The sequence below is a fragment of the Globicephala melas genome, chromosome 19 (genome assembly GCF_963455315.2).
Source record: "Globicephala melas chromosome 19, mGloMel1.2, whole genome shotgun sequence".
In the NCBI taxonomy this organism is placed as follows: Eukaryota; Metazoa; Chordata; class Mammalia; order Artiodactyla; family Delphinidae; genus Globicephala; species Globicephala melas.
In genome coordinates, this window is record NC_083332.1 from 38,792,376 (window position 1) to 38,818,450 (window position 26,075).

Here is a 26,075-nt window from a genome sequence, read left to right on the forward strand (position 1 = left end):
TTCCACTTGGAATTATGCATTTAAGATTCATCCATGTCTTTGAATGGCAGGATAGCCCGTTCCTTTTTGTCACTGAATAGTATTCTCTTGTGTGAGTGTGCCGCAGTTTATTCTATCCACTTACTTGTAAAAGACGTCTCTGGTGCTTCCATTTTTTTGGTGATTATTAATAAAGTTGCTATAAATATTTGCATAGAGATTTTTGTGTGGACGTTGTTTTACTACTTTTTCACTTTTTTATTCTTAAGTAAAACCTTCAACTTGAAGAAATTTTCTTCATATTTCATTGTATTTCACTTCCAATACAATTGAAGTACATAAGAGTGCTTCTTAAATGGTTACTTGTCTAGCTTACAAATGCATTTTAAATTCCAAATTCTGCCTTCAGTGGTGGCTGTTCTAATCTAATCCTTTAATCTTATCCCCCATTCAGTGTTGTACTAATGGTAATTACCTATTTTATTGTCTGTCAGTCAGTTTCATGTAGATGGACGCTGGTAGTTTCAATCAGACAGAATGCTTCTAATTTCTCTATTAGATTTCCCAGCAGAACTTTTTTGAATGGTTTACTAAACTCTAAATAAATTACACCTTCTGAATTGGTTTCCAACTCTAACAAGAGTCAAGGAAAGCTATCAATTGTGTCTGACATGCTCAAGTTTTATTATCAAATACTGTATGTCTGCCAGCAGACACTTTGTCTCCAAAAAGAGGCCTTTGGTCCATTCATTAAAAACAACTATGAATGTTGATGTATTCTTAGTAAAAGGGTAATTTTTTAAAATGTGTCTGGACGAACATTATTTGGGTCTGAGGAATCCTGGCCTTTCTCTCTCTCTTCTATGAAGAAGATTCTGGTTTTATCTCCCTACTCTATTTCCGTCTTCTCTCTGCACAATATTTTGCTGGTTGTTTATTCTTGGTGCTTTGAGCAAAATCTGGAGACAGAGGAGAGGTAGGAAGAAAAGGAATGTGATGGCTAGAGAAGAGATATGGACACAAGTGCTGCTGTGGATTGGAGGAAAGTGATGAGGAGAAAATGGTGAATTTTAAGAAGATACTCTGCATCATGCTCAAGAAATGCAATAAAACACTTGCGCTAACTTGGAACTATTTCTGCCTTCCTGATTGTATTTTCTAGACTGTGACTCTGCTCTGAGTTTGGATCAAGTGGTCTACTGCTTCAAGGAGGTTACAGAGTATCTCTATGTCTCATTCAATCAGAGCATACACAGAAACAACAGTAGCTATAGCAAATACAACCACAGCAAGGCTAACCTAAGTTGATGTAAAATGCAGGTGTTAAACGAAATAGAAATGTAATTTTCTGAGTGATTTGGTTTAAAAGAATTAAAAAAGACTAGCAGAATTAGGAATTTCAGAGCTAAAATTAACCTCTTTAGGAACCTAGAAGATACCAAAAAAGTGCTTCCCAACTTTGCTCAATCTGTTGTTATTTTGCTATAATTTTCTTTAGGTCTTGGCTCATTGACCTCTAACGATACATTATAACAGGAGCACACAGTAGAAAAGCCAGAGCTGGCCCAGGTCAGTTCATAGCGTCATTGACTTTTGCAGGGGGTTGATGGAAAGAACACAAGACAGAATTAAAAAGCTCTAAATTCTGGCTCTATAAACCCTGAGACCTTGAGGAGCTCACTTGCCCATTTGACTGCTATAGTCCTTAGTTTTCTCATATGTAGAATGAGTGCAGATGAGATTTCTATGTCCCTTGGACAATAAACTAGTATCTGATCTCTCTATCACTGAAGCATTTTGAAGAACCCGGCACAGAACCAGAAACTTAAGGATCTGACTTCTAGTCCCACAAATACTATCTACTATCCATCAGTTAATAACAGTCTTCATCAGGAGTCTGCAAATTACTACCCATGAGGCAAATCTGGCCTCTGCCTCTTTTTATAAATAAAGCTTTATTGGAACAAAGACACACCCATTTATTTACATATTGTCTATGGCTACTTTTGAGCTACAGTGTCAGAGAGGAGTACCCACAAAGACAGAGATGACAGAGAACATACAGCCTGCAACCCAGAAATATTTACTACCTTGCCCTTTTCAGAAAACAATTTGCCACATCCTAGTCTATATAAATGTCAGTTTCTTCATTTTATAATATCTGTTTTTATCAACTCACTGAACTGTTGTGACAATAATTAGGGAAAATGTAAACAAAAAATAATTTAGAAAATTACAGATGCTAGAATTTTTTTTAAATATTATTTCAAAGGATGAAGCTGATATTGTATTATTGTCCTTTCCACCTATTAATTTTGAGACCATGCATCTTGCACTTGTCTCTCTCCTCACTGCCAGATCTTCCCTTAATATATACAGGGCCGCTCACAAAATCACACGTGGAACATACAGGCCACAAGCCTGAGCCTGACCCCAAGCCCAGCCTGCTTCTCTTGTACCCCAACCTCTAATCCACATCTGAAGAAGCTAGTGCGCATCTATGTGATCACCCCAGCTTACAGTGCGTTATCCGCCACTCTACTACTAATAGCAACCCCCTAGCATACATTTAAACCAATGGTGTGGGCCTCCCTTGGGAGATCATATGAGGAAGGAGGTCTGCATAGGCTCTGGAAGAAAAACTGAAGGCCTTATAAGAAAGAGAAAAGTTGGACAGGGTCCACAGCAGGACCCTCTAAACTCTGAAACTCAGAACACCAGTTGCCTGGGACTATTAGCAGGCAGAACTGCTCACTTCCATCTTCTGTCTAGGCCAAGCTGTTCTTAGCTTCTGTGTAGAAGTTTGCAGCAGTCTCCTAATGGTCCTCTGCACAAATATTTTCCCCTTCCATTTATTTTTAAACCTGATGGCAAAGTAATGATTTGAAAGGCAAAATTCCTCCCATAAGCTTTCTACCTTCATTATCCTAAGAATAAGAATCCATGAAAGGTTTTAAAGACACAGACTTAAAAATGTGTGTGTTCTGGCCCTTGTCTACCTTATCAGCTTCATCTCATGTCTCTTTCCTGTGTGTATAAGCCATGCTGCCCTTCAAGTGTGTTAATAGTACTGTGTTTCTTCTAGCCACAGGGTTTTTGTCCATATTTGTCTCTATGCCTGGGACGCTACACCCCACATATACTATCCTTGCCTTGGTTAAGCCCTCCCTCTTCCCTCGGAACTTGTAGACTAAGTCAGTTTTTCCTTTATATATTTATATTTCTCCATCCTAGCTGCACATTAAACTTCTCAAATACCAATGCCTGGGCATCAACTCAGATAAATTAACTCAGATTCATGGAGGTAAAGAGGTAGACATTAGTATTATTACAAGTATGAGAATAATTGTTTCATATGCTACATCGTGACTGTGTTCATGTACCTGTCCTTTGTAATTCTATAAATTGAAAGAAAAATCCAGAAATATACCAAATATCTTTCTCCCTCCTTTGTAAGCCTCATGAGGGCAGTGTCACCCCTTATTAATTCTTTGATTAAGTATTTTTAAAGGGTCTTCTATGTAATAGACTCTGTTCTAGTTGATGGGGATGGAACAGCGAACAGTATCTTCGTTTCTTCTCTTACAAAATTTACATTTGGGGGCATTGTAGGGTTTCAAGATATATTTGATGGGAGGCTAAATAAATATTCCTATGTATTCAATTTTATTTGTCTAGAAATGGAACACTTCCCTCTTCCTGAGGTAACTCTTCATTTCTTCCAAAATACTTAGAGCAGTGAAGTTCCGAGCTGAGCTTTTGGAGCACTTTAAGTTCAACTTCCTGCTTCATCTTGTCTTTTATGACAGTCTTTGGATTTCTTAATTATTGCATTTTGTCTTTCTCTGTAGCTCTGATAATAAAACCATAGTCTGGCTCACCATTCTTCAGACAGAAGAAAAAATAAAAAAGCTTTCTGCTTTATTGTGTGACACTGCTACATCACCATTCCTCTCTGCCTTTGGAGATAAATTGTTGGCAGATCTGCAATTTCTTCTGTCTTGCTCCTCAGAACCCTTGGCAACATGTCACCTGTTCCAACAGATTTTTATATTCAGAGCACAGTTCAGAGCTCAGCAAGAATTCTTTACTGATTTCTTCCAGTCATTAATCATCGCCTACTGCCTCACTGTTAGGGAAGCATCTCAGTCTACACATGTGCATTCAGTTAAGGGTTGATTGTTTTAGCTTATGGATTATCTAGCTACTGTGTTTTTTTCCCCCTTCTCCATTCCTCTCCAATCCTTATTTCTTCACTTAATCCTTCATGGGCTTTTGTCATAAACAGAAGCATGGGGAGTGGAAAAAGTGAAAATAAAGTTAGTCTTTAGATCTCTGTTAGTAAATCTACCCCCAAATTTAGGGATATTCAAGCAATTTGTTATGGAATAAACAGATTATATGATCATTACATTTGCTTCCGTTATTCTTCTTGTCCCTTCATCTTTCTGAAAAAGCAGCACAGTGAAGTGGGAAATTTCGATAAGCTGAGAGTCAGACAGCTTGGCTTTGAATCCTGGCTCTGTCACATGATAGCTGTGGTCTCAGCCGAATATCTGAGATTCAGTTTCTTCATCTGTGAAATCAAGTAATGCCATGACTTCCTGCATGTATCAAAGAAAAATGGATAGATTACAATAAGATTCCCGATTTAGAAGCTTTATTATATACATATAAGAATATCTTATTATATAGATTCACAAAAGTTATACCAAATCAATCTGTGTCAGTAAACAAATACCATAATACTGCTGCTTTAAAATCCACCTGAAAGCTCAGTCACTTAAAATACCCATCACTCACTATCATGGATCTCTGGGTATGACTGGAGAAGCTCATCCTGCCTGAGCCCAGCTGGTGGTTCTGGTCCTCGTGTGCTTTTTCTGTGGCTCAGACTGAAGGCACGGAGCTAATCTAGGAAAGCTCTTCTCATGGCAATGGCAGAAATCAAGAGGCCCAAAGTTCAATGGGGACAGGCACTTTCCAAGCCCCTCTTAGTGTTATGTCTGCTAATATTTCATGTGCTAAATAACATCGCATCAGCAAGTTCAAAATGAGACAGGGAAGTACATTCTAGCTTCAGGGGGAGGGATTATGAAATTACATAGCAAAGAGCATGGATACAGGGAAGGGTGACATACTGGGGACAAAAATCCTGTCTATCCCACTTCTGATGATTATTCCAGATTCTGTCTATCCTGTTCAGCTGTCTGTCCTTCCTCTGACCATCTACATGCCACTCACCCTTTAATATTTCTCATGTAAGAGGATACAATTTTTATTGGAATCTTCAGTCTGTATTGTGAGAATGAGGCTTATGAATTACATATTACACACAGACACACATGCAGTATACTCTTTTATGCAAGCACATTTGTATAAAATATTCAAAATGATGCTTGATTTCTTCTTGCCATTTAAGAGGACATAATACTCCATAAACAAATTTTCAATGTAACAGGGCTATATCATTGAACAAATTTGAGTAAAAAAGTATTCTTGCTTGCAAATATTTCTAGATTTATTGTATATCTGCCATCTTATATGTAGAGCAACACACAGACACATATCTGAACTTTTGTAACTTAGGTCCTTGTGATATTGTAATTTATAAAAAGAAATATATATTTGGGCTTCGTCCAGCTTTCTGGGGTGGACAGAGCTCCTAAAACCATTTAAATTTTCTAAGTGATGAGAATGATAGAGTTGCCTATTGTTATGTTAATGATGTGACTTTTGGAAAGCACCTGGGTAAACTTAAGGACAGGGGCTGGTGGCTACCCAACCATGTGATTAGAGGGTTGGAACTTTCAGTTTCACCACTGCCCCCCAACCTCTGGGGAGGGCAGAGGGGCTGGAGGTTGAATCAGTTGCTAATGGCCAATGATTTATTCAGTCATGACTATGTAATGAAGCCTCCATTAAAAACAGCAACAACAACAACTGAAGGATGGCTTTCAGAGAACTTCCGGGTTGATGGACATGTAGAGATTTGGGGAGAGTTGACTACTCAGAACATGGAAGCTACACACTTTCTCCACACCTTGCCCTATGCAGCGCTTTTATCTGGCTGTTCCTGAAATTATGTCCTACTGTAATCTACTAAGTAAAATGTTTATCCAAATTCTGTGAGTCACTCTAACAAATTAATCAAACCCAAGGAAGGTGTTGTTGGGACCTCTGATCTACAGCTGGTGGGCCAGAAGCCTAGGCAATAGCCTGAGCTTGCGATTGGAGTTTGAAGTTGGCTAGGGGTTGCGGGGCGGGGGGGTCTTGTAGGACTGAACAGGACACAACCTATGGAATCATCCAGTGCCTCAGTGGAAACACAGCGCACAATGCCAGTTTCAGCTCTCAGAGCTTTTTGTCCCACCTGAGACCTTATCCCTCAATTGCTCGCTTTTCTGACTTGGTATTCCTATAATAACTTCAAACATTTTTTAACTCTTAATTTTTGAACTTAAAAAAAAAAAACTTAATTTCTCACTTTTTTGACTATTTCTCCAGTGACTTCAGGCATTTTTTCTAGTTTTCTGAGTGAGAGGGTTAGCCAGAATCACCTAGTCCTTGACTGCCTGAAACACTACCTTCAACTATAAAATGTTTAAAGAAAAAAAATCCAAAATAACACTTTCTAGCTCCCTTTATACCACCACCCCATTCCCCTAAGGCTGTTAAGTAATAGAGTCAGTTAGACTTAATAGAGAACAAATTAGGTGAATTATTTGTTGCTAGCCCAGAAGATAATGCTCTATATTTTTCAAGGCTTGTTATTCTGTTTAAAGCTATAGGGTTTTAATTATTACTTCGATTTGGTCTTTCAAAAGAAACTATAGTGTAATCACATTATTTTTTTGCCTTTAGAGCCAGATGAAATTTACTGATCTAAAGGTGAAGACTGGGTCATTTCACTCATTCAACACAAAGTAAAGGACATATGTCACCACTATATAAAAAAAAAAAAAAAAGACCAACTAAACAACTTGGCTTTTCTTGCTTTTTTTTTTTTTTGCATCTGATACACAGGTTATAAAATTACACATCAGATATTCTATTCCTTTTGAGATAATATATTGACTATAAATACCCCTATTATTTTGGCAGAAGTTATTTTAACTTCAGGTTTGGGAAAACGTAAATATTTCTTCCCAGCCCCCAGCCAAAGACTATGTGGTTCATGCCTCATTCAGCCCTGCTGGTGTGTTTCCAGTTTTTATCCTTCTCATCAAAGAATATGAAACAGCGTATACTTCATGCTGCATTAGTGTACAGATTGTTTCATTTCTCTTCATTTCTCTCTGTCTCTTTCTCCATGCCCACCTTCCTCCAAAATCAGTATATGACACTTAGAAAATATTTTGGGGGATGACTGCACATTTCTCATAGTAAGCTCTCCCTCAAAAGGGACACGTTTACTAGAATTCTAGTTCCTTGGTTTATAGTGAAGACACTTACTGTCCTAGGGACCAGAAAACTTGCAAGTGAATCGTGTATTCTTTTTATTAACACTCTAAGATGCTACACAGAGCCTCTGTCCTTAGGGAGCCTGCCATTTTGTGGGTTTCAGTCCTTCCTCATAATGTGCCAGGCGCTGTGATTGGCATTTGACAGTCATTGAATAAATACTCACTTAAATGAGTGATTGAACAAAAGAAGGAAATGAACTGCTGATTGCTAGGTGACCATGGAATTAAAAGAATTAGATGTTTCAAATACTGAGTATCAAGTTATACTAACTCATTATATTCATCTGCACTATAGTAATGTCTTTCACGTAAGCAAAAGGTCCTGGCCCCTGTTTTAACTTTATTAGCCTGGGTGAGGTGTGGTAAGACCAGACACAGATCAAGAGAGAGAAACCAGAAAGAGTTTTACAGTTTTGTTGTCCTCACAGTTTCCTGGAGACAACACAGAGTGCCCTACAGAGCCACTCTGTACCAGGAAAGCACTGGGGTTGGTCAGGAAGCAGAAGAACGGAGGGAAAAGGTGGAAAAGAGCATTTATTGTGGTTTCTATGGGAAGAAAAGAGTGAGGCAGGGCAGGTAGTTTTAGGATTGGTTGATTTTAATAATTTCAGCAGGCTCTGGGGCATAGGTGTTTTCCCTGGTTTTCTGATATCTGGCCCTGGGGGTGACTAGGGTGGGTGTATAGTGGCCCAGACTATGAGAGTTTAATAAGGGAAGTATTAGGATGTTGATTTAATCTTCCACTCAAAAGAGGGAACTGATTGGCCTCTAGCCAGGGCCTCAAAACTGGAGCAAAACAGCACACACACACACACACACACACACACACACACACACACACACACACATCTGTATTACAGTTCCTACATTCCCCCTTCCACCTCTGTGAAAAGTTGCCAATAGCCTTGCCAACAAATGCTTCACAGATTTGGAAATAAAATTTAAAAAAATAATAATAATAGAAGAAGGAAGAAAGGAAGGGAAGAGAGGAAAAAAGGAAGGACAGAGAGGAAGAAAGGAAGGAAAGAGAGAAAGAAAGAAGAAAGGAGTAAGTTAATAAATTCCTCTCCTCCTTCATTAACAAACTCTTGATATAATACTAACATTGGTTAGTAAGTAGTCAGTTCATTCTTTTATGCCTGCATACAGTTTCATTTTTTAAGGTATCTTGGATTCTGAAAGCAATAGAAAGAATGAGATAAAATAAACTTTAAGTAAGAAACTCCTGATTGTTATCACTCTGTTCAACACTTATTTTCTTCTGAGACAAAGGGAATGTGGAAGAAAAGTAAATGTCTCTGCTGTAGGTTGAATGTGTCCCCCCCACCAATTGATAATAGTGAAATCCTAACTCCCAAGGTGATGTTATTAGGAGGTGAGGCCTTTGGGAGATAACGCATCATGAGGGTGGACCCCCCTCCCCCATGAAAGGGATTAGTGCCTTTATAAAAGAGGGCCCCAAAAGCCCCCTTGCCCCTTCTGTCATGTGAGGTTACAGCAAAAAATGGCCATCTCTGAGGGAGCAGGCCTGCACCAGACGCTGAATCTGCCAATCCCTTGATCTCGGACTCCCCAGCCTCCAGAACTATGAAAAATCAATTTCTGTTGCAAACCACCCAGTCTGTGGTATTTTGTTATAGCATCCTGAGTTGACTAAGACAGTTATTTTCAAATAACTTAGATTAAGGGGATAAAATGTTGTTTAATGGATAAGCTGCATACTGGATTATATTTCCATTTGTGATGACATTGGAAAACCAAGTAGAAACAATTAGCAAACACTGTGCGATATCTTTAATCACTCACTAAAATGAGGCTTATGAATTTTAATTGCAAAGTTTTCAAAACCTATCTTGGTTTATTTATTCTTACAGAGAAATTTGCTTTCAATGTTACCAGGATTTATTTTCCGTTAAAGGTTAGCCCAGCAAAAGGAGAGAAGAGAAGAAAAAGAAACACATACAAACACATACACCAGCCAACAATGAGCATTACCTTCCTTGATACTTTCCAGTGCAAAACATTGACTTGTCACATGACGGGAAATTTTGTCAGATGGCAAAGACCCCAAGACAATTAAATTTGAAGTTGAATCTAACCGCTTGTATTTTTTTTTAAGAATATCATGCTACTGTAAAAACCGGTTGCTAACGAGGTGATTGACTTTAAATGCCACCTCAGTTGCTTTCTAATGTTTGCTTAAGCATATTCTTTTTTAGAGATATTTAACCATAATTTGAATTCTACATGGTATGTTGGCATAAATTCCATGTAGAGACATAAACATGACAATGTGCCACCCAGTTTTCCAGGTAACTGTTGGTTTTCATGGGATTACAATATAAGAGAGACTGCCATGGTGGCCACCCATGTTGAATTACTATTATGTAACCCAATGTGTCAAAAGCTCAACAGTTGCCAGGTCGATATACAACAATATAGCACACTTTTAAGCGGAAACTTTCAATGCTATATTGGAATCCTGATAATGAACTTGCACATTTTTTCCTTCTCTTAGTATCAGTCATCAAGAGTTCACATGTTATTAGAGCATGGAGTTGGAGAAGTAGAAGGAAACTATGAGCTTTGGAAGAGAATATTGTGAGGACTTACAAATTTATTCATTTTTTACTTTATTTAGTCATTTTTTCCACATATGTGCATTGTTTCCAACACATGTCACATATACTCGTAAGTGCTAAAGATACAGAGATGAAACAGGTAGTTGCTGCCTATCACGGTTATCAGTCTCATTGTAGGACAAATTGTGCAGTATCACACTCCTCAAGATAGGTTTTTTATCAAGTGCCCTTGTATCTTTATGTGATGGCTGTGTTGACATATAAACAAAACATAGAGGATGAGTTATTTGATATGAGACTTCAGGTGAGAAGAGTCTTTTGTCTTGAGAATCCTGTTCACCTGAGGATGTAAACAGAATGTATTATGGTTGCAAAATATTACAAAAGCAAGTGTATGAGTAACACTGGAGTAGAATTTGCAAAATGGAGACACACAGAGATAAGGCCATGCAAAGCATTTAATAATTTTGAAAAGAGAGAGTCATTAAAATTTTGACAGGATAATATCAGGACAAAATTTAATTGTAATACTAATGACTACATGATCCTTCTATACGATGGATTGCAGAGTGTGCCAGTGAATTGTTTGTGTACTTTCCAATCTATTACCTGCCCTTCTCTTGTTCTGGTCTCTTATTCAGGGTAACTAAATTTTCCAGAATCCCCTTTTCTATGACTTCTAGTGTGTTCTTCATTCAATAAGACTCCCTGATAGAGTTTGGAAGGGAGAGAGAAATGATGTATTTCTTACCTTTCCTTTGGTTTCCTATGTTGCCACTGACGATGGCTGCCTTACTTATCTGGTCCAGCTCTCTTTCCCCTCCCGCCATGGTTGCCTTTCACACTGAAAACTCCTGCTCTGGTTCCTTTTGGATGATTCTGCATTAATGGGTCTGGTATACCTACTTCTATTCAACACCCAGCTCTAACGGTGTAGTGTCTTCCCGCTGTTGCTAATCTCTGGATTTCCTCACTATTCTCTGTTGGGTTTTCCAGTTTTTTTCTTTACTAATATGAACAAGTGCCTATCTAGCTAGCTAGCTAGCTAATATATAATTAAAGTATCTATATATAATTGAATGTCCTAGAGTTGTTCCTGTTTTCATGTCGAAAATTGTACTAACATCTCGAAATCAGTCATGTAGAACAGTGAGATGGATAATACAGTAGGCCCTCTCTATCAATTATCCAGTGTGTTTAGTAATATAGAAAAGTGTAAGGTTATTCAAAGTATTTAAAGATAGAATTACAATTTTGGAATTTTTTGATGGTGAAGCAATGTCTGCCAGAGTACAATATTTCTTTTTGTATAGATTTAAGTTTGAATCAGGTAATTTATTTCTTCCGCCTAAAGAATTTTTTTTTCAAGTTTCTTATAGTGCCGGTCTGCTAGTAATGGAGTTTCTATTTTTATTTGTATGGAAAAAACTTTATTTCTTTTTCAAATTTGAAAGATAGCTTCACTTGATATAGAATTCCAAACTGATATTTTTTTCTATTTACAGCACTATCCAAATATCACTCCATTTCTCCTGGTTTGCATAGCTTCTGACAGGAAGCCTGTTATATTTCTTATCTTTATGTAAATACAGTATGTTTTTTCTTTCTCTGCCTGCCTCCTTCAGTATTTTCTTTTGATCTTTTGATTTTCAGAAATGTTGAGTATGTGTCTGTGTGTGTTGTATTTATTCTGCCTACTGTTCTCTGAGCTTCTTGAATCTGCAATTTGACATCTTTCATTATTTTTGGAAAATTATCAGTCATTGTTTCTTCAAATATTCTAGGATTCCAGTTTCACAAATATCAGATAGTCCGTCTGATATTTCCTTGTATTTCTTGATTATATCATTATATTTGTTTGTTCACTCTTTCTCTCTTCGTGTTTCACACTGGGTAATTTCATTGACCTATCTTCAAGGTCCCTGTCTTAGTCAGCTTGGGCAGCCATAACAAAATACCATAGACTGGAAGTTTTAAAAACAGAAACTTCCTTCGAACACTTCTAGAGGCTAGAATGTCCAAGATAAGGGTGCCAGCACGGTCAGGTTCAGGTGAGAGCCTCTTCCTTGCAGATGGCCACCTTCTCACTGTATCCTCACATGGTGAAGAGAGAGAAAGCTCTGTCCTCTTTTTCTTCTAATAAGGACACTAATCTCATCATTAGGATGGTACTCTCATGACCTCATCTGAATCTAATTATCTCTTAAAGACCTCATTTCCAAATACCATCACATTGGAAGTCAGGGTTTCAACATATGAATTTTGAGGATACACATTCAAGTCATAACATTTGCCACTGGCTCCCCAAATTTTATGTCCTTCTTACATGCAAAATGCATTCATCCCATTTCAACAGTCCCCAAAATCTTAACTTGTTCTAACATCGACTCTAAAGTCTAAATTCTAAAGTCTCATCTAAATATCACCTAGATCAGATAATATAGTTTAGACCGCAGGTACAATTTATCATGAGACATATTTTTTTCTCTAGCTGTGAACTTGTGAAACCAGGTTAAGTTATACTCTTCCAAAATATAATGACAGAACTTGCATGGGATATTGTTCTCATTCCAAAAGGGAGAAATTGGAAGGAATAGGTGTTGAGTCCCTAGCAAGTACAAAACCTAGCAAGGCCAGCATAATTAGATCTTAATGCTAGTATAATCCTCTTTGATTCAAAGTTCCACCTTCCCTACTGGGGTGGTGGTCCTGCCTCCTTGGGTCTACCTGTTGGGAGCTGAACCCCCAAGACTCTGGCAGCCCCACTCCCAAGGCTCCAGGCAAACGTCATCTGGCCTGTTGACATTGAGGCAGTGGCTTTCCCCTTTGAAACCAAAGAGGGAGCCCTGGTAATCTCTGAGTCACCTTCAGGGTCATTCTTCTTTTGTCTTGAAGAATAGCACATGTTTACAGTCAAATGGTTCTATGGTCTTGTCCTGTAGGACCTAAGAAGTCTGACAGCTTTCCTTCATTTTTATCCCATCTACATCCCCTTCAGTTCAAACTGATAGCATTTCTGCTGGAGTGGATGATTATGTCTACGTTCACACCCAGACTAATCACTTAATAAAATGGTTGCTTGTATACAGTCTTAGTATTCTCTTCAGAAAAAAACTTTCTCATTTTTTGCAATACGGATAGCCTGAGCATTTTCCAAATCTTTAAGTTCAGCTTTCTTTTTGATTAACAATTTTGTATTTAAGTCATTTTTTTTTCACTTCTGCATTTTACTATAAACAGTCGGTGGAAACCAAGCTACTTCTTCACAATTTTGCTTAAAAATCTCCTCCACCAAATTTAATCGTTTGCGCGTTGTATCTTCTACAAAACACTAGAATGTGAACAGAATTCATCCAAGTACTTTGCTGGCCTATAACAAGGATTACCTTTTCTCCATTGTCCAATAACACGTTCCTCATTTCCATCTGAGACCTCACCAGAATAGCCTGTAGTGTCCATATTTTCACCAGCATTTTGCTCAGGCTTCTTTGTGCATACTCTAAGAAGATGTAAACTTTCTCTATACCAGGGATTCCCGACCCCTGGGCCACGGCCTGTTAGGAACTGGGCCACACAGCAGGAGGTGACTGGCAGGCGAGCGAGGGAAGCTTCATCTGCCGCTCCCCATCGCTCGCATTACCGCCGGAACCATCCCGGCCCCCACCACATCCGCTGAAAAATCGTCTTCCATGAAACCGGTCCCCGGTGCCAAAAATGTTGGGGACCACTGCTCTATAGCTTTCCTCTTCTCTTTCTGAGCTTTCACCAGAATCACCTTTAAAGGTCCTTTCATGGCAATCTTGGATTTTTCTGTCGTGCACCTCAAAACTCCTCCAGCCATTACTCAGTTCTAGAGCTGCTTCCACATTTTTAGGTATTTGTTAGGGCAGCAGTCCACCTCTCAGTACCGATTTCTGTCTTAGTCAGCTTAGGCTGCCATAACAATAAGTAGTTTTAAAACAGAAATTTATTTCTCACAGTCCTGGAGGCTGAGAAGTAAAATATAAGAGTGCCAGCATGTTCAGATTCTGGTAAGGGCCTTCTTCCTGGTTTTCAGACAGCTGCCTTTTCCCTGTGACCTCTAGCAGAGAGAGAGTGAGCACTGGTCTCTTCCTCCACTTACAAGGAGCCTAATCCCACGATGGGAACCCCACACTTATGACTACATTTAAACGTAATTACCTCCTCAGAGTTCCACCTACGCATACCATCACCTTGAGAATTAGGGCTTCATCATACATATTTTGGAAAGACACAAACATTCAGTCTATAATAGTTGCTGAATCTCTTCTGGCTATGTAGAATCTAATGAGTCAATCAAAGACATTCTGCATCTCTGCTTCTATATTTGGCTCGGTTTTGTTTTGTTTTAATCCTAACGTTTTCATTTGATTCTCTCTTGCAGTTTCCATATCTTTACTAAAATATCCCATCTATTAAAATATCTACCACTTACACTAAAAACTTCTACATATTAATCATAGTTATTTTAAATTGCTTGAATGATAGCTTCAACACCAGTCCTTATCTGAATATAGTATTGATTATTTTGTCTCTTGACAGTGGGCATTTTTTTTCTTTTTATGTTGTTTGTTTTTGTTTTTTAGTTAAAAACTGATGATCAATAGGACAGTAGAGAATAAGATATATAATACATATACCTGGAAATAGGCATCTTTCTTATTCTATAAGCCTTAGTGTGTTAGTCTATTTGGGCTCCTATAACAAATACTACAGACTCAGTATCTTATAAACAACAGAAATTTATTTCTAATTTCTTTTGGAGGCTGAAAGTCCAAGTTCTGGGTGACAACATGGTTGGGTTTTAGTGAAAGCCCACTTTCTGGTTCATGGATGGTGTCTTCTCACTGTGTCCTCACATGCAGGAAGGGGCAAGAGAGCTCTCTCAGGCCTCTTTTATAAAGGAATTAATCTCATTCATGAAGGCTCCACCCTCATGGCCTAGTCATCTTCCCAAAGGCCTGCAGCTCCTAATACGATCACACTGGGCATTAGGATTTCAACATATATATTTGGGGGAGGGGGACACAAACATTCAGACCATAGCAGGAAGGGAGTGGGAGCTTGAGTCAATCAACTCAATAGCTGTGCTGGGTTAGGGTTTTATTATTGCTGTGGTTATCCTCAAATTCATTTGGTGTTACTGAATGGTTAGGATAAAATGTGATTTGCCAGAGAGATTTTCTCAATGTCCTTGCTCCATTCTCAGCTTTAGGCTTCCACTAGGAGCCTGATCTCCCACAGGGTCTTTCTCCATCCTTTTGCTCCTCCTCCCATGCCATATTGCTATTTTATGTTAATCATGTTTTTTTAGATTGTGAGTGGGAGTGGGTAGGTCATGTGTGTCTGTGTGCATGCGTGTGTGTGTATGTGTGTGTGAGTGTGTTTCTGTTGCCCTGGTTCAGCCTAAGTCTCAGGCAATTTCTGTGTCTTTAGATCTAAATGGTGGGGCTTTCTCAAAGGTATGCCTGTGCTCCAGAGATGGTGTTCTACAAAGGTCTGGGCTCAGGGTAATTTGTAGCCCCTCTCCCATGCTTCCTGCCTTTCCACAAGCAGCAACTCTCCTTCTCCAGGCATGCTCCATGAGGAAAGCTTTCTGTAGACAACTGCCCGAACTGCAGTCTTTCACACTGTCACCTGGCAAGGTTCATGGAAAAGAGTCTGAGAATACATGTAGACTCTTCTGTGTCTGCAACTCCCAGGGCTTCTGTATTCAGAATCTATCACATACTCAGCATTTGCAAATTCTTTAATATGTCAGCTAAGTTCTTCTTCCCTAACTGTATGACCGCATGTCTTCTTCCTGTGATTGGCCCAAGGTGAGGTACTATGCCTGGCTCTCCTTGGAGGCACTTGTATTTTCTTAGATTTCAGGCTAGTTGGTTTCACTATAATCTCAGTTCTCTGATCAGTATTATTTTGTATATTATCCAGCTTTTCCTTGTTAGGATGAGTGCAACCCTCTTTCCAACTTTCCACATTCTAAGAAGAAGATGGAAGTCCTCAGAATATTTTCTGTGTCATATTTTCACTTTGTCTTTACTTCTTTAATTATTCAAGAATTTAATTTATAAACAATAACAAAAGCAAAATTTGACTTCTACCCATGATCATGTTAGTCACTTTCTTAACACTTCTCTTATCAGCTCTGAAAAACAAAATTTGGGAAGCAGTAATTGCAGGAATTCCCCTCCCCATAATAAGGTTTTAAAAATACTTCTTTGTTCGAACCCAGGAGAATTATCACAAAGGTGTGGTTCTTAACCATGTGGTGCATCTGTCTTAGTTTGTTTGGTCTACTGTAACAAAACATTATACGCTGGGTGGCTTACAAACAACAGAAATCTAGTTCTGGAGGCTGGAGAGTCCATGATCAAGGCACCAGCAGACTGAGTGTCTGGTTTGAGCTCTCTTTCTGCTTCCTCATAGATTCTGGCCTTCTTGCTGTGTCCTCACACGGTAGAAGAGAGAGGGAGTTCTCTGAGTCCTCTTTTTTAAGACCACTAATCCCATTCATAAGGGGTCCATCCTCATGGAGTATGAACCATCTCCCAAAGGCCCCACTTCCCAATACCATCACACTGGGAATAAAAATTTAACACATGAATTTTGAGGGGACACAAACATTCAATATATAGCAGCATTCGTTGACATCATCACCTCTTTCATACATTGAAAGCCAGTATGTACTACTACAGTGTAGAGTCTTCCAATGTTGGTACACTATTTGCAAATATCTGACATTGCTTCAAATCCTCAGATCTTTACATTGACTGTATCATCTTAGATTGAACATTTAAAATGTTACAGACTGTAGGCAGACTGGTGAGACCTCAGTAGTCAATAGTTTTGCTTGTCTATGTGTTTTGATCAGTGATGTAGTCTTTTAAAAGCTGAGACAATTGTTTCATGGGTCTGTGTACTATTACTATGATTCTGATTCTCTATGGTGACAAGAATATTTGCTTATGTTTCCTTTTCCCATTGCATCACTCTTATCCTTCTTCTGTGAACACAGAGGTCACAGAGGTCTCAAAAGTGACTCATCTGTCAAATTTCAACTCCAGTTGAAATTTCTAAGTGCCTGCAGTTTTACCCAGAAATGATGTTTACCAGCCCCACCATCATCCCATTACATACAAATATACACCTGCTATATGAAAGGGCAGAGACCTCTTTTTACACATCTGTAGTCAGGGTCATTGGAGCCATGGTCCTTTGTTAATACTTAGAGGGGATTAATCATAATAATTAGAGAGTACAAAATAAATGGCATTTTAATATTATGTTAATAATGGTAAAATGAAGAGATTTTCAGTCATTCTAAATATGGCCCATGCATTTCACATTAGCCAGAAAATAACAACAGAAATAAAGAGAAACAGCATTTATTAAGCACGTACACCATATAAGATGTGAAACATGTTAAATACAGTATCTCTAATTCTCCTTGCTTAATCCCTGATACCCAAGGGATTGAATCAGTTTCCTGAGGTCCAAGCAGGATATGAATTCAGCTCTCCTACATTCCAAGTCCTGCACTTTCTCCTCTCAACTCACATGGCTTATCTCTAATATTGGAAGTGCTCAAACATATTTGTTAAAGATAAAAGTGAATGAATGAATAAATGAATTATGAAGTAGCCTGAAGCTTTACCCCTGAAACTCCATGTAATATACTTTCTATGCATTTAGTCTCACCAAACCAATTCTATGATAAAAATCTTCTTCATAACAAAGACTATGACTGACCTATGATCTATATAAGACTATATAGCTTAATTGGGAGTATAAAGAGAGATAGAGAAAGAAAATTCCTGACAGAAGTGGTATTATGGGTAGTCAGGTTGGAACCATAAACTCATTCCTTCATGCAGGAACAGGAGAGTAGGTTATTAGACCAATTAGAGAGTCAAACTTGTCTAAATTGACTCCCAGCAATTGGTTCTTACTACAGTTGCAGGGTAACAATTGCAAGGCAGGCAGGGAATGAAATGTAAAGGAAATAGACAAAAGGTCGAGGAAGTTAACAAGAATCAGGAAGTTAGGGAAGTAGGGTCGCAATATAAAAAATAAAAAAATAATTAAGGTATAGTAGATTCAGTTTTTCCCCAGGCCTGAAATTGATAACTGATTGTCTGCTGATCCAGAGAAGTGATGGTGTGAGTGGCTAAGAAGGGGATGGTATGGTGAGGAGATATGTAGGAGGAAGGGGCGGTAGGCCATGACTTTGGTGCAGGAAAACAGTGTCACATGCAGAACGTCTAGGATACGTCTCTGTCTACCATGTAAGTCCGAGGACCCTCAAAATAAAGAACAAGAAAATAGCTTCGATAATAACAGAAGTAAATATCATCAACTGAGTCTCTAGTATCAACTGGCTGTATCTTACTAAGTCAAAGATTACAATAATTCACTTCTCGTTTTTCCTTTGTGCACATAAATATCCTGTGAAGTATTAATTATTATTATCATTTGATAGGTGGAAAAACTTGCCCCAGAGCTTCTCTGATAATAACTGGTAGAGGCAAGATTCCAATCCACATCTGTCACACTCCGTATCTCTTTTCATTATAATATTGATTCATGGCACATCCTTTACTACCAAATCCCCAATTTAAAAAAACAAAGCATTTAATCAGATATAAGTTGAGTTTAAGTTTGAGCCCAAACATCTGCACAGAAACCAGGTGTCCTTGACATAAGAGATATGGTTACAAGTTATAAAGATGGGAAATTACAGGATATTTAGGGAGACCGGTTATAATACTATTTGAGGATTGTTTTGTTATTTTCTAAATGTTTACTTGCTGTATTCTCATTGCATCCAAGAAAAGGGGGCTGGAAAAACATTGGATTATACTATATCTGGATGAAAGGAAAGTAATGATTACTGAATACCTACCGTATCTCAAGTACTGTAGAAAATGTTTGCTATAAATTACCCCTATTTAATCCACTAAGAGCTATGAAATCTCATCCCATTTCACAGATGAGGAAACTGGGAGGTGAGAGCTCTAGGCCCTAATTCCAATGTCATAAAAGCGAGGACATTCTGGGACCTTCCTGGTGGTCTGGGGAGTAAGACTCCGTGCTCCCAATGCAGGGGCACAGATTAGATCCCTGGTTGGGGAACTAGATCCGCATGCATGCCTCAACTAAGAGTCCACATACCGTAACTAAGAAGCCTGCATGCCGCAACTACAGATCCCACATGCCGCAACAAAAACCTGACACAACCTAAATAAGTAAGTAAATAAATACATAAAATAAATAAATAAATAAATAACTAGGACATTCTCATTTCTTAACCTATGCCGTTTTCACACCTGAGTGCTCATTAGCTAGGATAAGGACATGAACAGCAGGGAGTTGTGCTGATGGTTGAATAATTGTATTCTCCTCTGTTGCTAGTGTGACAGCCATTGGAAATTGTTTGGAAGCTCCAGAGGAGTAGGAAAAGGCCATAACAGCGATAATTAGGACTTGTCCGATGAATGTTGATCCTGGAGTTCTGGGAACCTAGCGATTTCAACTATCCACTTTGGTTCTTTGAATAGATTTATGACATTTTAATTTAAAGATACACAATATGAACAGGCAATGGCAGTCATCATAGAGTAACACAATAAAATATCATTAAATCATCATCAAATAGGTACAGTGCCCAATAGGAGTTAGAAATAGACTGAGCTATGCACAGTTATCAGCACAATGCTACAAAAAGACAGAAGGCAAGATTTGGATGTAAATGAGTGGGTGAACTAGAATACACAAAATATTTCAATGAAATGGAAGTTGATCAGACTGTAAGATTAATAAAAATGTGGAGGAGGAGAGAGTCATGTATGAAGGGAGCACAACCTGCTTAGGGTTTTATTTGTCCTGTCCACATAAAAGGCACCAGAGGAAAATCTTATGCAGCTCACCAGGCATTCCAGAAAGAGCCCTGTGGGAAAAGGAGAAAGAAAACAATGTGACTGTTCTCTCCTTACCCTTGGTTGCAGATTTCCCAAAGCTTCCTTCCTTGGCATTTTATTGGGCACTAAGTCTCCAGGTTTTGGTGGTCTTTACCTCATTACCAGATGTATTCTCCTATGTCAGATATATTCTCCTATGTAGGAGAATTTCTAAACTGTCCAATCCTGATACCCTTGAATGATAAAATTCTATAACTCTTCAGGTTCTTAGTATATACCCATCAAGGAACTATCTTATTATATTTTGAATCAAGCTCATAGGAAGAGAATGTGCAGGTAACTTCAATTGAGCCTTCTAGAAGGAAAAATAGGCTATTTGTTGTTTGGTTTATAATCATCCCCAAGGTTTACGGTTACCATGAGTCCATCTTTACAGATCCCACTAACCCAGAAGTAGTAAAGAATCCAAATTACTGAGGCTACAATTCTGAAGTTCATCCCTTGGAGGACCATGAATTAATAAATGTATGTTATTCAGAGATTTTTGTCTTGGCATCTGTTAAAACATCCCTAGATGGGACCTGAGACACCCTGTTGTTGCATTTCATATTTTTTTTCCTCAGAAAAAACAGATAATATTGATAGATGGGACTGATATTCTTAACATCAAGTTTATGATACACTTTTCATAACCTAGGCTTCTCCTCTTCAGCGAGGGAAAATGTTGTCTAGCATCTGTAAGAACCTTTTAAAAGCCCTTTTAGAAACACTGCATAAAATTTTGTTTGTCTGAATAAACTGGGGACCAAATTTTCTCCTATCCATCCACCTCACTCTCTTGCTGGAGGAGTTCGCCTGCGTTTCTTGTAGGGACTTCACTCTGGAAGGGGACGGGATTGACCCACAACCTAGAGCCAAAGAACCAGCCATACAAGGTCTGAGGACCCAGATTATTGATACCACTGAGGAATCCCATGTTTACTAGACAACGATTAGGTTCAGTGCTAATACCTGGATAGCATTGGAAGTATCTTGGATAGAGACACTGAGAAATTAAATTATTGAACATGTTTTCGTCAATTGGTGCCTTGTAATTTGTGTCACGTTTGATCAATAGTACCAAAACCCAGAAAAGACTTTGTGTGTAGAAAGGATATAACATTAATTATGGGAACCTTCCCTTGGTGTATCAGCCAAGATCCAATCAAGAAAAATAATGCTACTCTGAATTTCTAAAACAGAGAGAAATAATGGAGGAAACTATGTCCTCAGCTGATGAAAACTTCAAAAGCCAAATAGGGGACCATAAGGCATGCCAGATATTAGCAACAGAAGAAAGCTTCTACCATCTCAAAAGAAAAAAACTCAGAGGCAGTGTTCATTTATTCCAGAGGAAAATGGAGACAGGTGTGTCATCCCATGGGCACTGGAGCCGGGGAGGAAATGTGCCCCTGCTGGAGAAGCTTCTTGATGAAGGGAGAAGATAAACATCCTGGGTTTTTATTTACGAATTTAAAAAATAATATTTTGTTTGTAATTCTTTTAGATTTATAGAAAAAAATTTTAAAAGGGTACAGAGTGTTCACACATCATCTTCACCAAATTTCCCCTAATGTTAACAAATAGGACCATGGTACTTTACTATTAACTAATCTCCAGACTTCATTTGAATTTCATCTATTCTCCACTAATGTTCTTTTACTGTTCCAGAATCCAATGAAGGATACCATATTGCATTTAGTTTTCACATACTTCTGTTTTCATTTCTAATAGAGCTTTCCAAAGACTGAAATTAGGGAGAGACCAGCTGATAGAGGAGCTGAGGAACACAGTCTGTAGGAATAAGTGCGCCTGCATGTATAGTAGAGCCGGAGAGGACAAGGTATTGCTGGGAGGACAAATGGGCACAAGATTAGCACACTAAATTATACCCTTTTTATTGAAATATTCTTTGAAGTTTTAGATTGACTGAACTCTTATCACTATATTAAGGTCACACTTGCATGACTAATCATCTGTACAAGAGTCTTCAAAGTTACGTATGCTTGTCCTCAGGTCACAGAACCACTAATAAATAAAATAGTCAGGATTTAAACCCAAGTTGTTTATTTGGCACTTTCCACTTGCTACATTTAAGTTATAAAATCGACATAGTCATTTCTTAACACTATACCCAAATGCCAAAAGTACATAGGCCGAGCTAAATGCAATACTATTTCACGACTATAATCAAAGTTGGGCACATCTCTCCAATTCTTAATTAGATTGTTCATCTACAAAATGGGAAGAATTTCATATAATCCTAAAGTTCTTAATTCAAACAGAGGTAAACCCCATCTAAATCGTTTTGACCTTCTGACAGTGTCCGAAGTCCAGCTAGGAGTTGACTCTATCACCTCCTTTTCTGCTGGCTAAGTGATTTTGTGTCATGTTCAAACCGAGGGTTAGTTTTGAATGGCACACTTCGGTTGTTCAAGGTGTGTATAACAGAATTCAACCATTTGTCCTCCCCCAAAGAAGGAACAAAATTATATACGTGTTACAGGGTCTTGATGCTTGATTTCTATGCAAACTCATGAAAAACATGCTAGCCTCACATTGATTGTCTGCGTTCAAATGCTCAGCTACTGGACCAGAGCCAACAGGGCAGCAAATGCCGGAAAAAGGAGTTTCAGATGTCAGCAGAGCTAAGCAGAAGGGACAGCTTTGTCTGTGGTTAACCACGTATTGTATTTTTGCTGTTCTGTATCCATTTTTGTTGACTCCAATAAAGTTTTCATTTTTAGTGACCAAGCTTTGGACTTGTTATGTTTGTTCCCAGCAAACCGCAAATCATTGAAGTCAATCCACACGGCCTGAGAGGCAGGACATTTTCATGTACAGATTTCTTAAATGGTTAAATGGCCAAAGTAGTGACTTAGAATTTCATAATCATATCTCCCCTCCCCCCAAACCCTCACTTGTAAACATCATGTGGAATAGAGAAAGACCACTCAGGATAATATCATAATGGATAAGGAGACAAAATTAAGTGTGTTCAACTTCCATCTCTGTTTCGTAAGTTTTCGTATCCCATGTAAGTCATTTGATGCTCTGTGTCATGAGTGTCAAAAAAAAATTATTACTGATTCTACAATACATTGATTGCTACGTTCCTTTTGATTACAAAATCTTTTTTGTTTCCAGGTATCTTCCCTTCTTCACACAGTCCAGCATTTCTCTAAGGAGATTAACCTTTACTAGCTGGAATCAATTATGATGTTCTTATTTCTTCTGCCGATGATTGGTTTAGTAAAATGCCTGTGACACAATTCTCAATGAGAAAAGATGCCAGAGCTTCCTGAGGAAGGATTTTATTCAGGACAATCCTGTTTTCTTCCTCTTGGATTTGTCATGTCTGGATGTGACACTTAGAATTGCTGAATCTTCTTGAAACCATATAGTCGGCCAAACCACAATCAACACCGAGTATGACAGTCAAGAAAGATTTGAAAAAAACTGTATCCTCGGTGATACTATTGGTCTCTTTATTAACGAAAAGTGGGACACATAAGAGTTGGATAAATGAGAACATAAATATTTTTAATCTTTATGTTTTATTCTTTACATCTACATTAATTCAGCACTCTATAATTTGGAATTTCCTGCTGGTCGTGAATGCTAAGATAACAGATGAGGCAATGAAAAGAGTCTAGCACAGTGTCTGAAGTATGGTGGGTTTTTAGTAAGTCTTTGTTTTCTTTCCTGTTTTCCCTACTGCACATCAGGCAACCCAAGGACAGATCATATTTTCACTGAACCTGACAAAGGGACCCAAAAGTGTGTGTTTGAGTAAATGGCCTGAGGATTTATATTGCACAGACGTAAGGAATGAAATATATATTCTGAAGGAGTTTTGCTTCCTCCTGCCAGGGAAAGGGGGACTCCAGTTTCCAGGAGTGACTCTTTATTACATGTGAGGCTTCAATAGCAATATAGAGTGCAAGGACAAGAAATAAAACAAATCTCACAAAATCTCCAAAGGAGGCAATGAAAAAAGAGAAAGGGCACACCAGCCCAAGAAAAATGACAATTCCAGGGCATTTATTATATGCAATTACCTGTTGCCTGCTTACAGACACCACTCTGAGAGCATCTCTGCTTATTCCCACTTACTAATGTCAGAATTGTCCTCTTCTCTTCTTTTGTGAATGACCACTTTTGCCTGGCTGTTAACTTCCATCTCCCTGTTGCTCTGCTAATGGCATTCTATAGGATATCTTGACTGAGATACCGGGCATGACCAGAAGGCTAGTAGATTCACTGTGATTTCCAGTCTCTTTCAGCAATTTGTTCCTCAGCCTTCTGGTGAAGTGACCAACCAAGGTCAATACTTATCACCCTGCTGTGAGTGGAAGCATGTAAAGTTCTGTTTATTTGCCTACTGTCATTGGAAATGGATGTCTGTCTAATCCAGAGGATGGGCCATAATTATTTGCCAGAAACAAGGACCCTCTTGTTCGGGGGACTCTATTTTGTTGATAATTTACTAACTTTGAATGCAGAATTTCCAAGGGTAAAGCACTAGTAGAGCTTGTGAATAGATAGGTCACAACGTGGCCCAAACAAAACTACAAAGCAACAGGCAGTGTTGTTACTTCCTTTGGCCCTTTGTGTAAGATTATGTGAACAAATTGTTTAACTGTCCTTTTCTCCAATTTGGGAAGTTGAAGAATTTAACTGATGAGACTCTAGATTAGTAAAAACCATCTTGGAAATACCATAAGCAATGATATGGGGCTGCCAAAACATTCTTTTCAGTCCACTTTCCCCAGTATTTTCTGTTGGAGGTGTTTTGAGGATTCTGATATAAGGTCTCAGAAAAAAAGAAAAGTCCTGGTAAGCATGCCTTCCAGTGTTCAACTATTTTTATCTTAATTTTAAATCTGATGCAATGTTTTTGTCTTGTCTTGAAAAAATGTTCTGGGAGATTGTTTCGAACTGAGTGATCAACTAAGAAATTTTAGTAATCTAAGTATCTGTAATTCCAGTTTAGAACATTTTCCTGGAAAACTTAAAAGAAAAATATTTTGGAGTCTGTAGTAGACAGATTTGGGTAAAAATCCTGGGTCATTAGCTTATTAGCTAAGAGATCTTGAGCAAGACTCAATATTTCAAGCATCCCTATCCCCATTTTCTAGATAAAGAATCTGATTGTCCCGAAATTTTTGTTAAAAGTAGATGACAATGAGATTATCTAGCATTCATAATTAACAGCGGACATTCAATACATATTGTGTATTAAACCCCCTTAAGTTCTTAAGTTCAAGTCAAAAGTTCTTGAAAGACTGGCCAAGGCAATTTTATTTTTATTTTTTTGGAAAGAAGTTAATGGGTAAAAGGATTGGGGGATAGCTTTCTAAGCTAGAGGCTATGGGAATAATAATGATTAAAAGATAGCGAAACTACACATATAATTACCTTCTGATCTATTGAGAATTTATAAATGGTAGAACTGCCTCTTTGGGTAAAAAATTAATTGCCAAGATATGGAAGCAACCTAACTGTCCATCAACAGATGAATGGATAAAGCAGCTGTGGGGTATATATATATATATATTTTATATTTAATGGAATACTAGTCAGCCATATAAAAATAAAAATTGGCCATTTGCAACAACATGGATGGGCTTGGAGGGTATTATGCTTAGTTAAATAAATCAGAGAAAGACAAATACTGTAGTTTATCACTAATATGTGTAATATAAAAAATAAAACAAACTAGTCAATATAACAACAATAAAAAAGACTCTCAGAAAGAACAAACTAGTGGTTACCAGTGGAGAGGGGAAGATGGGGGAGGCACGATAGGAGTAGCGGATTAAGAGATACAAACTACTATGTATAAATAAGTAAGGTATAAGGATATATTGTACAGCACAGAAAATATAGTCAATATTTTATAATAACTATAAACGGAGTATAATCTGTAAAAATCACTGTTGTGCACCTGAAAATAATATAATACTATAAATCAACTGTACCTCAATTTAAAAAAGTGTTATGCATGAGTGAGTGTCAGTGACTAGCTTTGGAGATGTGTATCTTAGGTGATAGCTATAGATAGA